This window comes from Lytechinus variegatus, chromosome 10 (assembly GCF_018143015.1).
Source record: "Lytechinus variegatus isolate NC3 chromosome 10, Lvar_3.0, whole genome shotgun sequence".
Classification (NCBI taxonomy): Eukaryota; Metazoa; Echinodermata; class Echinoidea; order Temnopleuroida; family Toxopneustidae; genus Lytechinus; species Lytechinus variegatus.
Window position 1 is genome coordinate 25042822 of NC_054749.1, and position 13966 is coordinate 25056787.

General features: G+C 35.6%; 1 long non-coding RNA gene across 1 annotated transcript; it reads left to right on the forward strand.

The window, feature by feature from the left end:
* The first annotated feature begins 7227 nt into the window (after nt 1-7227).
* LOC121422552 lies at nt 7228-12305 on the forward strand. Its single transcript, XR_005971174.1, has 3 exons — nt 7228-7280; nt 9301-9400; nt 12241-12305. It is a non-coding gene; the product is annotated as an uncharacterized LOC121422552 (long non-coding RNA).
* Nucleotides 12306-13966: the final 1661 nt, after the last annotated feature.

A 13966-nucleotide genomic window follows, 5' to 3' on the forward strand; every position in this document is an offset into this window, starting at 1 on the left:
TTGGCTAAAAAAAAAAGGGCTCTAAAAATGTTTAAATTAAGTAAAATCTCCTTTAACTTTACAAGATGGTTTAACAGTACTAATTTTAGAGAAACAAAAATTGCCTGCCCCATAAACATATGAATAGACACCAAAACCAGAGAAAAGGGCCACCAAATAAAGCAGTTGTGGCCTAAAATGTGATTTTTGGGGGTTTTGGTGGCCATTTTGGATTTTGGCCCGGCACACTTTTTCGCGGACTCGAGACAAAAAATATTGTCGTTTCATGTTTAGATAAGGTAAAAGGAACACAAAACACTGTTACCATAGTCAAACCAAAAATCACCCATTAATAGCCCACTCCTAATATTAATTGTTTCTCGTACACTTCACTCGCCATATGATATATTTGATTTTTTTTTAATCAAACTCTACCACAACTGAGATTTTAATGAAAAAAAATTACAATTTTTGCTCACTCCCTTTACTCGCTCCATGTATTGCTCCGTGCCCCATGTTCTGCACCCCTCAAAACATTTGTGGATCATGACTGCACACATGCATATATGCACATGTACCTTCATTCTCACATATAAATACACACTCTCTATCTTTCCAGCCTAATCTTTTTGTTCAAGATAACACGTGAAAATTGATTGAGATTAATTACTGATTCACAATTACAACAAAATTCAAATGAAAAGATAATACATTCCAAAAATTAAGTTTATTCTGTAAACTGATCGAAGCATTGATTCCAAACCCATCCTATCCACGATAACCCTATCTAGCATGTTCTTTTCTTTCGAAGCGCAGCAAATTTGAACCTTCTATTTCTGTACTCGTACACCCTATTGGCCAACACAACGTGAAGAGTTGCAGGTGGGCGCGGCATCAGCTGTCCATTCGCGTCACCGATTGGTGAAGTACCAGCATCATGACCACGCCTACCATCAGTTGATTGCTCATTTCTCGAGTCCTTTGATGTATCATGAGTGATGTAATCTTCACTTGGGGAGGAGTAGGCTCTCCCGCCTGCAATTTCTGGTCTCTCATTAACCCTCGAAGAGATCATTATCTTGACACGATCAATCAGAGATTCGTGACGCCGTTGGTTGTCGTGGATAGGTTCATAATATTTTTGGTTGTCGATGAGGGAGTGGTCCCTTGTCTCTCTGGTGACGCCCATTGGATTGGTTACTACGGGTTCTCGACATTTCTGAAGAAAAAAAACCCAATGATAACCAAGGAATGTCTAAGGTCAAAACAATCTGTGCTTACAGTCCTTCGGCAGTCACAATAAATACGAATTGAATAAGTACATTAAAAATGAGAAAGAAAAAAAAACAGCATGTAAAGACGTTTCACTCTAAGTTGTGCTTAATCAGATGGCGTCTTACCTTTATGTTTCCAAGAACAGGAGCGTTCGAGAATTTCTGGGACAGCTTCGCTTGCTTGATCAATGCACTGTCATTAGAAGCGGCAGTTGTAGTTCCATCTGATATAGAAATGGAGAAAACAAGTCCGAGACGATTTGAAAGTAAATTGTAGTGACAAAATGGCTACTCTTGTTCTGTCATTGATTTTCAATTATAAACTTTTTCCGTTTCAGTAATTAGTGTATTTTTTTTTATTTCACTTACATAAAGTTTTTCAGACTTGTTGATAATTATGATATTTCACTTTTGTGGATTCGTTCATAGTGAATGAAAGAAAATGGTTTAATTACCAGTTAGGTTGGAAACCCTTAACGCTGACCGTTTCTTACTGTTTGAAGTCTTCTTTGACCTGTCTTTTCCCTTTTTCTTGTCACCACACTCACTCACTTTCCTTCCTATTTCTCCTTTCATTTCATGTCCAATCGGAGTGAGAAGTGAAGAGGCACTTCTTTCAGTGATACCTGGCTTTTGTCTCAGAAAAGCTGGTAGGGGTCGCGACTTGAGTCTCTCAAAGTCATCCAAAGAATTATTCTTTGGTGTGTCATTCCAGTTGATTGTAAACGAAGTCATTGTTAATAGCAACTCCAATAGTAAGTGCTGTCAACAAGAATCAAACACGATAGTTCTTCCAAGTGGAAGGGAATTGTTTTGAAAATGAAAATTCGTAAAGAAGGATATCGCCAGAGAACTCTGGATACAAAGTCTGCTAGCATCAAACCAAACTTTAAGAATGAATAGTTTGTGTTGATGATGAACGACACAGGTAATGCGCGCATTCAGTCTGACGTAATAATACCCTAATACAATAAGTGACATGCGCGCAATATGTAAAAATGTCGTAATAATGCACTCCTGCATGGTACGTTCTTTTATCCTTTTTTTTGGGGGGGAGGGGTACTCCGGTCCACCTGCAAACGTACCCTCACGGATAGAGGTGCATGTAGCTAACCCCATATGTAGTATGCAAGGTGGACGCTTCACCAGCATCGTTAGCACTTTAGCACCAGCATTTTAACGTCCGACAAACTGCTGTGCAAAAAACTATGTGATTAAGTAAATTCTCAAATAATCTTCATACGATTTTGCTAAACTTTGATATTGCACTTATCAAGAATTTATTCAATAAAGAGAGAACATGTTTGTTATTATCTTCGCAACGTTTTTTTTAATCATTACACACGAAAAATGTTTTCTCCAAATATTTTAGCCAACCCATTTAGCCATATTTTTTACACAATATTGTTTACTTTCGAAATCAACCTTTTAAGAGTGATGTTTACAAATAGATAGGCCTATATTTTATTTGTATTTTGTTTTCTTTTGTTTATATTATTTTGTAATATATATAAAAATAATTTCTATCATAGAAAAAGAAAATATTCAATTCAAATACAAATTCAAATACATGAACAATTCAATGAATTTGACACATACACTGTTTAAAAATCCGAGATTTTACAGAAAAAAAAAAGATTTTTGCAAATAGCAATAACAGAATCATTCTGTAAATTCATAAAACAGGATTTTTCTGCAATTTAACAGAACAGGGTTCCGTAACACGAAGGTTGGCAATCAATCGCTAAAAACCAATGACCAATCAAGATCGTCGTTACACGCGCACTCTGTTTAAAATACTGACTGGGAACCAATCAAAGCGGTTCTTTCATGCTTGCAATTCATCGAGAACATTTTGCGTTACGGAGCCTAGATCTGTTTGATAGGGGGAAAAGGGTGTTTTATTCAAGAAAATTTGTTAGATTCCATACACCAAATACCAATTTCCTGTAAGATTATACGCAATCTTGTAAGATTACAGGTGTTCTCGAGACTGCTGCAGGAACTTCTTTTATTTTAAGGATAGATTTTCTAACAGTGTATGCCTAGATCAATATAGATATCACAAGAAATGATAAGATGTTGTAAGTTTGTCATTAACAGACGGGGTACATAATATGGAAGAAGGAAATTCAGAAAGTGTGCGTGAAAGGTACGGGTAGCTTGCCAATCGACCAATTAGAGTTAACACCACATAAATTGCATAAGATACATACATTGCATAATTTTTCCACCTTCCATGTTTCATTTTGGTCTCACCGCAATATCTAGGGTACTGCATCTTAATGAATGTGTATGTGATTTTTTTTTCTATAATAACAAATGGAGGCTGTATTACAGGAGGGCAAGGGAGGGCACACATGCATGCACATGTACCTTCATTCTCACATATAAATACACACTCTCTATCTTTCCAGCCTAATCTTTTTGTTGAAGATAACACGTGAAAATTGATTGAGATTAATTACTGATTCACAATTACAACAAAATTCAAATGAAAAGATAATACATTCCAAAAATTAAGTTTATTCTGTAAACTGATCGAAGCATTGATTCCAAACCCATCCTATCCACGATAACCCTATCTAGCATGTTCTTTTCTTTCGAAGCGCAATATCTAGGGTACTGCATCTTAATGAATGTGTATGTGATTTTTTTTCTATAATAACAAATGGAGGCTGTATTACAGGAGGGCAAGGGCGATCACCCCATTATTGTTTTATTAATAAAAAATACGAACAAAGAAAACGGGGAGAAATGAAAGTAGGAAAGGGTAAGCCAAAAACGTTTAAAAGAGGCTGAATATAATCAGGTATATATTATTAGAAAAATCTGACAAAGTGTTCTGCCATTGCAGGTCGTAACCTTTTTGTTTTAAACTAAAAACATTAAAATCGTGAGAACTCACATCAAATCCTCACACCCCCACCCCCCTCCTCCTCTACGTCCTTTATAGGTGTGGCAAACAGTCCTTATTATTAGGAGTTTGTAGGGGCAGCTGGGGGGGGGGGGCGGGGGCAATGGCATTTACTGATAGTTTCCATGTATAATTAGAGCTAGGGATGGAGAAGCTTTCCTCTCTCTCATACAACATATCATATGACTAATGTGGATTCTCCTTGGTCTGACCCTGTATAGTTATAGTGCACAAATCGTCAGAATGGGAGAATTGAAGGGTGTATTGAGAAAAAAAGGAAGACATATAAAGAAGAAATTGAGAGAGGGAGGAGAGGGGATCTCAGAATTACTGAGAGGGGTTAAAGAACTGATAAAGAGTGGATGGGAATGAGACCAGGGTATTATCTTGATCACCTTTGATGTACGTGAATGTATATTCCATGGATCATGATTCATTTCACACACAAAATTCTGAATGACATAAAACGCATATCTTGTGATATATATATCTCTCCACTATTAGCTCTTCTGGAGACTATCTCCATGATGATGTGGTTTGTCGGCCCCCCTGTCTCCCGCTGAATGGTTGTGATAATTTCAAACCAAATATGTTATCAAAATGTATCTACTATTGGGGTGGGGTGGAAGAGGAGATAATGGCCCTGTGAATCGGGGATGCTGAAGCAGCACCCCCCCCCCGATATTTTCGCAGGGGAGCTGCCTGCGTTATCATAAGCAGCACGCCCTCGAAAAAAAGGAAAAATATTTGTCATCGAACCGTCGTCCCACACATACGACGGTGCAAACCCATTTCATGGAAAAAAAATTGACTTCAAAGTTTACTATAATTTTCACACTTAGTTTCCCAGCCTTACGACATATCCATTACTAGAAGAATACATGGTTGGAAAGACCAAGACAATTGCTTGACATTGGTATCCCTTTTTTCACACAAAACTAAGGATCGGAGAAAATATCGCCAAAATTATCTCCATTTGTAGTGAAACCTTTTTTTTCCCCTTGCCAAATTTAAATCAACACCCCCTGTAAAAACAAAAAAAAAGAAACGGGAAATGAAAGCAGAGCCAAAAGCTAAATTGAAAAATCAGAGTATGAAGAAAAAAAAGGAAGAACTTAATAACACGAACGGGCTGCCGAGGATTGAAAATATAAAGAAGAAAGGTGGATGGCGTCTATCATAAGCTTGCTAAATTTTATGCAATAATGGTGACAATCAGGACAAAAATCATTAGCCAAGGGCAAGTTATATCCCCTGTGTTATGTCCTAACCTAATTAAAGCTTTACGCTGAATATAGATTTACCGTTAAATGCCTCTTAGTGTTTACTTTGGCTAAATTTCCAAAGCTACTATCACATTATGTGTAATTCAATTTCAAAATCATTTTAAAAGGCCCAATTTTTCTGGCTCTCGCTCGCATTTGCTACGTTGAGCTGCCTCAAATTTTTAATTTTCCCAACTGCGTTAAAGTAACCCGCGATTTGATAAAACAGTTGCCATCTGTAATATTCAAAAATATCACGAGGTTCCGGGGCACTACCCCAGACCAGTGGCGTCACCAAGGGGGGAGGCACGGGGGCATTTGCCCCTGGTGGGTGGCCCCATTTTGAAGGGAAAAAAAATGTATACCAAATGTTGTCATTAGCATCCTACTAATGTTGCAAAGTGCTCCAAAATATTTTTTTCGTTCTTAAAATTTTGAAATTTTCTCATCCATTCACTGTCGGCTCCCAACAATTTTTGTCACGAACATTTCAGGTCATTACATAAAATTCAAAATGTCGTTCGCGCTCGCAGTAACTGTTGACTAAGATATTAAGTAAATTATCTGTTCACATAGGGCTTAAAAAATCCAATGTTCAAGTGAATATGCTTCTCGCGATTAAAGTTTTTATTATTGGTTTTAGCTAGATACACATCCTGCGTATTAATAATTTTCATAAATAAAAAAAATTCAACTCGCGCTATATACGCGCTCGCATCAATTATTTCTAAGCTCACTCTCTACGCCAGCTCGCTTTTCCCCTATTTTCCTTTTAAAAACCCCTAATCTCCCAAATTTATAATTTTAATTCAAATCGGTTATTGCAATAAAGACTTTTTTAAACAGTCCAGAGACTGGCACAAACAAAGTTCACATTTATAGAAAAATATATGAAATAAAAAAATGAGAAATATCAAAATATGAAGAGTACGATTAAATATTTCAATTCAGGTTTATTCGCTGTACATCGTCAATGAAGTTTTTTTTCTTTAAATCTTATTGCTTGTTGCCTGGTCCTGTATATTTAAACAAAACATGGGATTAACTTGGCAATTTTAGGATATTGATTAATTCATATTTTTTTTAACAAAATGCCATCTGGAGATATCCCAATTCTGAAGATGCCAGAGGCTTTGCTTCCTAGTCCCCACCCGCCGCGGGCTTCGCGCTACAACTAAGAAGAAAATAATTATGTTTAAAAAAAAGAAGGAGAAGAGAGCAAGATAAGAAGAAAAAGAAATATGAATAAAATAAGGGAAGGGGATGATTGGAAAAAAATATCGGGTCATTACATGAAAAGGAAAATTTCGCTCATACATTGTGCTCGCATTCACAATTACGAATTCAAATTCTACTACAGAGGTGAATTCCAGTTAAGTTTCGCTCAAGTCATAGTTTTCGAGCCAGCGTGTAAAAGGTCCGATGATTCTAAAGACGATATATATTACAATCATTACAATGATGATTCAAGATTCACGTGTGAAAAGGCCCTTAGACTTCTAAGCATTACTAGTATATCAAAACATTCTGAAAGTTAATTTCACTTGTCATAAAAGTTAAAGAACGTATGTTTCCGCGGTCAACAATTTGCATTGGGAATTACTTTATCACCGATATTGGCAAAATATATGAAGGTATGCATGTCGAACAGTCAACTTGAACTTTATTTCTTACGAAGTAGAATCAAATGACTGAGGTTATGATAATGATAATTAAGAAAAGTATACTGGTGGTCCTAAAACTGGATAAAGGCTATGATTTCGACAGTCTTCTAACATTGGCCCGACGGATGACAAGATCACTGCAGATAATTTTCTTCGACCTGACAACTACTCGACGTTCAAGGTAAATGATTTTCCTATTCGATTATGTCGTCTACCACCAACAATTTCTTGTGGATATATGTATACTGTATATATATATACATTATCTATCTGTGTATGTCTACTGACTTGGCTTTTCTCTTTTTCCATCAGAGTTCTATCTCACTATACGATCTCTTGTGATTTGAGCCTATTAATATATAAACATACGATCTTATAACGTTTTTTTTTACTCGCTAGGCTGGTGTATTGCTGTCGGACTATAGGTAAAGCAGGAAAACATCTTTTTTTTAATATTAGTTACTTGCATAACATTGTGACTTCATTTTTTTAACCCACTTTCCCGCGGGGTCTAATGCCATTCTAAATACATGTAGTTTTACTGGTGATTCAAACATTCAGTCAACATTCAAGTTCATTATATAACAAATTTACAATGATTATTATACACACTCTTTCTAAATGTAAAATTTGTATTGAATTATCATTCATAATCTACAACACCTTGTCACGCTTTGTCACGCCTTATATGCATCAGTTCGAAGCCTGAGATCTTCACACCAGCAACTTCTTAAGACTCCCAAGACTATGGAAGCAGGAGACCGTCAAAAACACGGATATACGTCGTGTCGTAATTCAATTTACTACACGACGTAAATAATTACGTAGTGTAGTAATTCGAATTACTACACTACGTAATTATTTACGTCGTGTAGTAATTCGAATTGCTACACTACGTAATTATTTACGTCGTGTAGTAAATTGAATTACGACACGACGTATATCCGTGTTTTTGACGGTCTCCTGCTTCCATACAAGACACGTGTAGCATATGGTGCACGAGCTTTCTCATCCTCAGCACCTTCTCTCTGGAATAATTTGCTGTTAAATTTATAGATTTTACAATTACTGGAGACCTTCAAATCTAAACTCAAATCTTATCTTTTCTAACAGTATTAGTTATTGGCACTTTGACACTCATCCAAACTTTCTCATTCTTTCTTTTCTTGTGCGCCTCGGAATAGAATATTTCTAGATAGATGGCGCTATATAAATGCCTTTTATTATTATTATTTTTATTATTATTATTATGATCGGCATTGTATTTAGTCTTTTTTTTCTTTTCATTTTATTTAAGATTGTAAGAAAATTCTAAGAATCAATAAAGGACGATTTATGAATATGAGGTGGTTATTTTCCAAACCTTTATTTTGACACTGCCGCCTGTTAGCAGACAAAAACATGGCCATACACTCTTCGAAGGCTAAAATTGAAAAGACCATTACATTTGATTTATCTTCACTGTAGTGCATTTATAATAACGATGAAAATGTAAATGCATTCGTTAAATCACTGAATTCATGAAAACTACCTCAACAAGCTCAAGGGTGTGTGTCGGGTTGTTCATCTATGTTATATATAAAGGCCCGGATTAAAGGTCAAGTCCACCTAAGAAAAATGTTGATATGAATCAATAGAGAAAAATCAGACAAGCACAATGCTGAAAATTTCATTAAAAATCGGATGTAAAATGAGAAAAATATGACATTCAAAGTTTCGCTTATTTTTAACAAAATAGTTATATGAAGGAGCCAGTTACATCCAAATGAGAGAGTCGATGATGTCAATCACTCACTATTTCTTTTGTTTTTTATTGTTTTGTTTATACAATATTTCAATTAATTTTTACGAATTTGACGATAAGAACCTCATTGCCTGAAGCACAAAATGTTAAAATAATGGAATTCCACGTGTTCAGGGAGGAATGAAACTTCATTTTAAATGACAATGACGAGAAAATCAAAATATTTCATATAACAAAACACAAAAGAAATAGTGAGTGAGTGATGTCATCAGTTCCCTCATTTGCATACCGACCGAGGTTTGCATATAACTGTTTTGTGAAATGAAGCGAAAATCTTAAAATGCCATAACTTTCTTATTTTACATCCGATTTTGATGAAATATTCAGTGTTATGCTTGTTGAATTTTTCTGAAATTTTTGCTGAAATAAAGTACTCTTGTTTATATCTTTATATCAGAGAAAAAATATGGCGTTAAAACTCGCAACTGTAGGTGTTCTTCTGGTTGCTCTTGCGATTGCAACGAGTGTTTCCAGCGAAGATGAGCAAGTTGCTTCTGGTGGGTATCCCATTTCTCCTTGTATATACGAAGACACATATACATATTTTTTAAACTGAAAAGATATGTATAGAAAATGCTGTTATAAGCATCCTACTAAAGCTATAAAGTGCTCCAAAACAGCATTTTCACTCCTAAGATTTTGAAGATTCTCTCATCCTTCAACCGAACATAGCTCCCAACAATTAGTCACTAAAATAAATCTTTCACCTTATAATGAAAAATTCAAAATTTTCGCTGTCGCTTTGCGCTCGCAGTGGCTCTTGACTGAGCTGAATACATTATCTGTTAAATAAGATAACATGGCATAAAAATCAAGTTTTAAAGTCAATATGCTTAGTAAATGTGATTAAATTTTTCATTTTCTTTTCCTGTGGGTTCATATTTTCCTAAATAAACAGTTTTCAGCTCGCGCTACGCACTCGCACCAGTTGTATTAGAGAGGCCTACCCATCCTGTTCACGATTACAGAAAGTGCTTAGAACGTCCAGTTATCATTAGGATATTATACATTTTCAGCTCGCATTTCCAAGTATTTACTTGGTGAGATATCATATTCATGACCAACTGCAAACAGTCCAGGTACCTTTTTAAAGTAAACAGGACCTATATTAAACAGCAAACAGCTTTGCCCCCCCCCCCCTTGAGTGTGTGAGGGTGTGTGGGTTTTTAGGCATGGTTATAAAAACTAACCTATATCCTGTCGGTAGTATACTCAAATGGCCCTGAATACTTGGCCTGTAGAGAGCGTACATGAATATGCATACTTTTCGGTAGTAGATGAGATTGAGAATATAAAATCAAACTGGCATTTCACTAGTATAATAATAATAACAACAATTTTATATACCGCAAAATCGCAAAATTGCCTCTAAGCGGTTAAGAGAAAGGAAAAAGAAGTATAAAGGAAATAGAAATAGAAATACTTTGCACAACAAAATTTATAAAAACTAATATTACAATACAACTTTCTCACCCAGGGTGACCAGACGTCCCGTATTTCCCGGGATTGTCCCGTATTTTGCTTCTTTGTCCCGGCGTCCCGACAAACCCTTCCCGGGACGCCTATTTGTCCCGTATTTCAGAATATTGAACAAAATGTATTTAAAAGTGACGAATTTTCATCAAAATAGCCAACAGATGACGAAGCTGAGACAACAATAAAATCGATAAACTTTTGCAAGTTTTGCGGTGATTTTCTTGCTAACCCATGCAATACTTCGCAAAAGAACTGGCCTCCTGCCATCGTGTGACATGCTACTATAGCTAGGCATGTAGGATCGGAGCAGATTCTCTCCACCAAACATACCAAAATAATCACAAAATCGGCGGGACTATGTATAATTATATTATAGGTTCTCAGATTACTAATTTGGAGATCGGAGATTGGTAATCGGAGGAACAAGTTATTGAGATTTCATAACTAGATCTAGTTGTTTCAGCTTTCGTTTTGAGTCTTTTTGTGTATGATGCCGCGATGTTTCATCTAATTTTCAAGTAAAAAAAAATCACTTTGAAATTTTTATTCGTTTCTAAAATATGTTTTTTTTGATATATTTGAAAAACACCAAATATCATCATGAGTTTTGTTAGATGATTGGATTTTTTTTTGCTTGAAGTTTAAACTTTTTCTCTTTCTTTCTTTTCTATCCTTCCTGCTTGCCACTATAGCGTAGCTACGGGGGGGGGGCAGTCTGCCCCCCCCCTGACGAGCCACAACCCATGCAAAGGACGTATCCCTGCCCCCCCCCCTGACGAGCTTGAAAGACCCTTTTTGCCCCCTGACGAGCTTGAAGACCTTTATTGCCCCCTGACGATCCCTGATCCTTTCTCTCTCTGCGTTCATTTTTCTTTCCTCCTTTTCCTTACCCGTCTTTATCAAATTTCCCTTTGTTTTATTTCATTCATTCTTTAAAAAAAACTTTTTTCTCGCCCTCACTTCCTTTCCTTTTAATTCTTTCTCTTCTTCCATTATGTTTTCATTCCCTCCTCATTTCACTCTTCCTCCCTCTCTTTCCTCATTTCTTTCATTCTTTATTTTATTTTCCCTTCTAATTATTTCCCTTATTCGTTCTCTCCCTCCCTCCCTTAATTCCTTCCTTCCCTCATCCCTTACTGTTTTCTTTCTTTCTTTGTTTCTTTCTTTCTTTCAAAGAATGGAGGAAATATTTTTCTTTCCTTCATTCTTTCTTTCCTCTTCCTTTTTCTTACTTTCTTTTTTTTTCTTTCTCTCCTTATTTTGTCTTTCACACATGTAATTTTCTTCCAATCCTTTCTTTTTCTTTCTTTCTGTAATCAATTCAAAGAATGACGGAAACTTTTTTCTCTATACTTTATTCTTTTTTCTTTTTTTTATTATGTTTTTCCTTCATTTTCCCCTTATTTTTTTCTTTATTTCTTCTCAATTCATCTCTTTTCTTTCGTCTCTTCTTTCTCTCCTTCATTCTTCCGTTCACCCTCCCTTCCAATTCTTTATAATTTTTCACAGGTGTAACACTGTAGGCTACTGTGTAGCCTTCTTTGTTTATCTTTTGTGTTGATTGTCCCGTATTTCATTTTGTGAAATCTGGTCACCCTGTTCTCACCAGATCATGAAGTATGGTTTATAGTGGTATCATACTATGAGTGCATGTGACTGTCATGATGATGATGATTAAGATGACGAGGAAGATAAGGATTACCATGATGATTACGATGATGATGATGATGACTGAGGACCAATGTTTATTGCATTATTGTTAACAATAACGATTTAAAAAAAAAAAAAATACTCATATTTGCACGAAATGAAAAAATGATTATTAAAAAAATCATTTTCTTCCATTTTATTCCTGTTTTAGAACTGGACAAGTGCACACAGGATACGGGTGACCGAGAGAAATGTGTGTTTTATTAGTAAGTATCATTTACATCGTTTCAACACAGTTTCGAGTAGGAGTAGGCTATGTGCAATAACATCGCCAATATATGAATGTATTTGTGCAATATTTGTTTTATAAAGATGTGTCGATCGTATGAATTTCAGTATAGTGGAATACGTGTAAATATTTTCTCGAGATGCGGCTTGTTTTTCGAAGGATATCGATGTTGTCATGAAAATTTAATTGCGAAATATGGCGAAATCGGATAGGGACAATGATATATCACCAGGAACCGCTGAGGGGGGGGGCTGACCATCCAAACTAATCACACTCAGATTATCATTTTTATGCCTATGTACACGGTTTTTGAAAGGTTGAAGGGGGCTGAATTAAAGCCCCCAACCCCATCCTGTCTCTTGATTGATTCAAAGGCATACACGGATCCGCATAATCTTTATTAGCAATCTTGCAAACCGTCGAGCAGTTTGATGTACTTCAAAATCCAATAGAAATAAAAAGTGCACTGAATGATTAGTTATCGTATTTCTCTTATCATTGTTTGCTAACTCATGCGTGAAGTATCACGCATATCCAACTATGGCGCACACCTTTTGTCTGGGACAAATCGTTTTGATCATTTTCCGAAAATGTAAGTATCTTTTTATTTGTTGTTCAAGTTAACTACGAAAATTAAATACGAAATTGCCATGAATAATTTCGGGGGGGGGGCGAAGGGATACGTCCTTTGCATGGGTTGTGACTCGTCAGGGGGGGAGACTGCCCCCCCCCCCCGTAGGTACGCTAGTGTTGTCACTATAAGCACAACTTCACAGTCTGGCAACCCACGTTATTCTAAAGGTATCTGATTTTTATTACTATTATAATTCTGGATCATTTATGTATAACCTGAAAAAAGATGAACTAAGAAATGTATAGCTTTAATTGTGTTCTTTTATTTGTCCTTGTCTGTTTTTTTTCACTCATTTTCTTTTATTCGTTTGATTTTTTTTGTTATATTTTGTCCGTTCTGGTACTAATTTTGTTATGTCTTGTAGAGTTTTTCACGCCTTGTAATGTTTTGTTTCGTGTGCCACTTTCACTTATTTATCATATCTCGTAATATTACTCATCATTGTTTAATGTTTATCTTATACTTGGAAGAATATAATAAAAAGCTTATTTTTAAAGGATTTATATTTAAGACCACATAAAGACATGATGATTTGTATGTTATATATTTTGAATGATGCATTTTGTATTAATATGTCTTATTAATTGAAGAAAACCTTCTTTATAAGAAGCTTTGCTTCCAGATCGTTTCCATTTCATTTCATTAGGCTATATTTAAATTCGCTTTACTTTGTAATTTTGTTGAATTCTTTTAATGAAATAAATCCGTTATCAAAAAAAGTCTGTTAGAATACTAATATAATAATTTTGGATGAATGCAATCCGATATGGTGTGAGGGCCATATTAGTTTTAAATCGGAGCCACTCGTACGATTGTTATGTCGTCAAGTTAGATACATGTATTAAAATGCCCTTTATTCTAATAAGGATGATAGCATAGTCACTGCTATGGACATAGGTATTCATGCGATGATTTAGAATATTTCACTGTAAGCATGGTGATCAATTTCTTCTACATCCAAAATCTGGTCGTGGACCAATCGTATGTTGTGCGATGGTCTTAACATAAAGATAA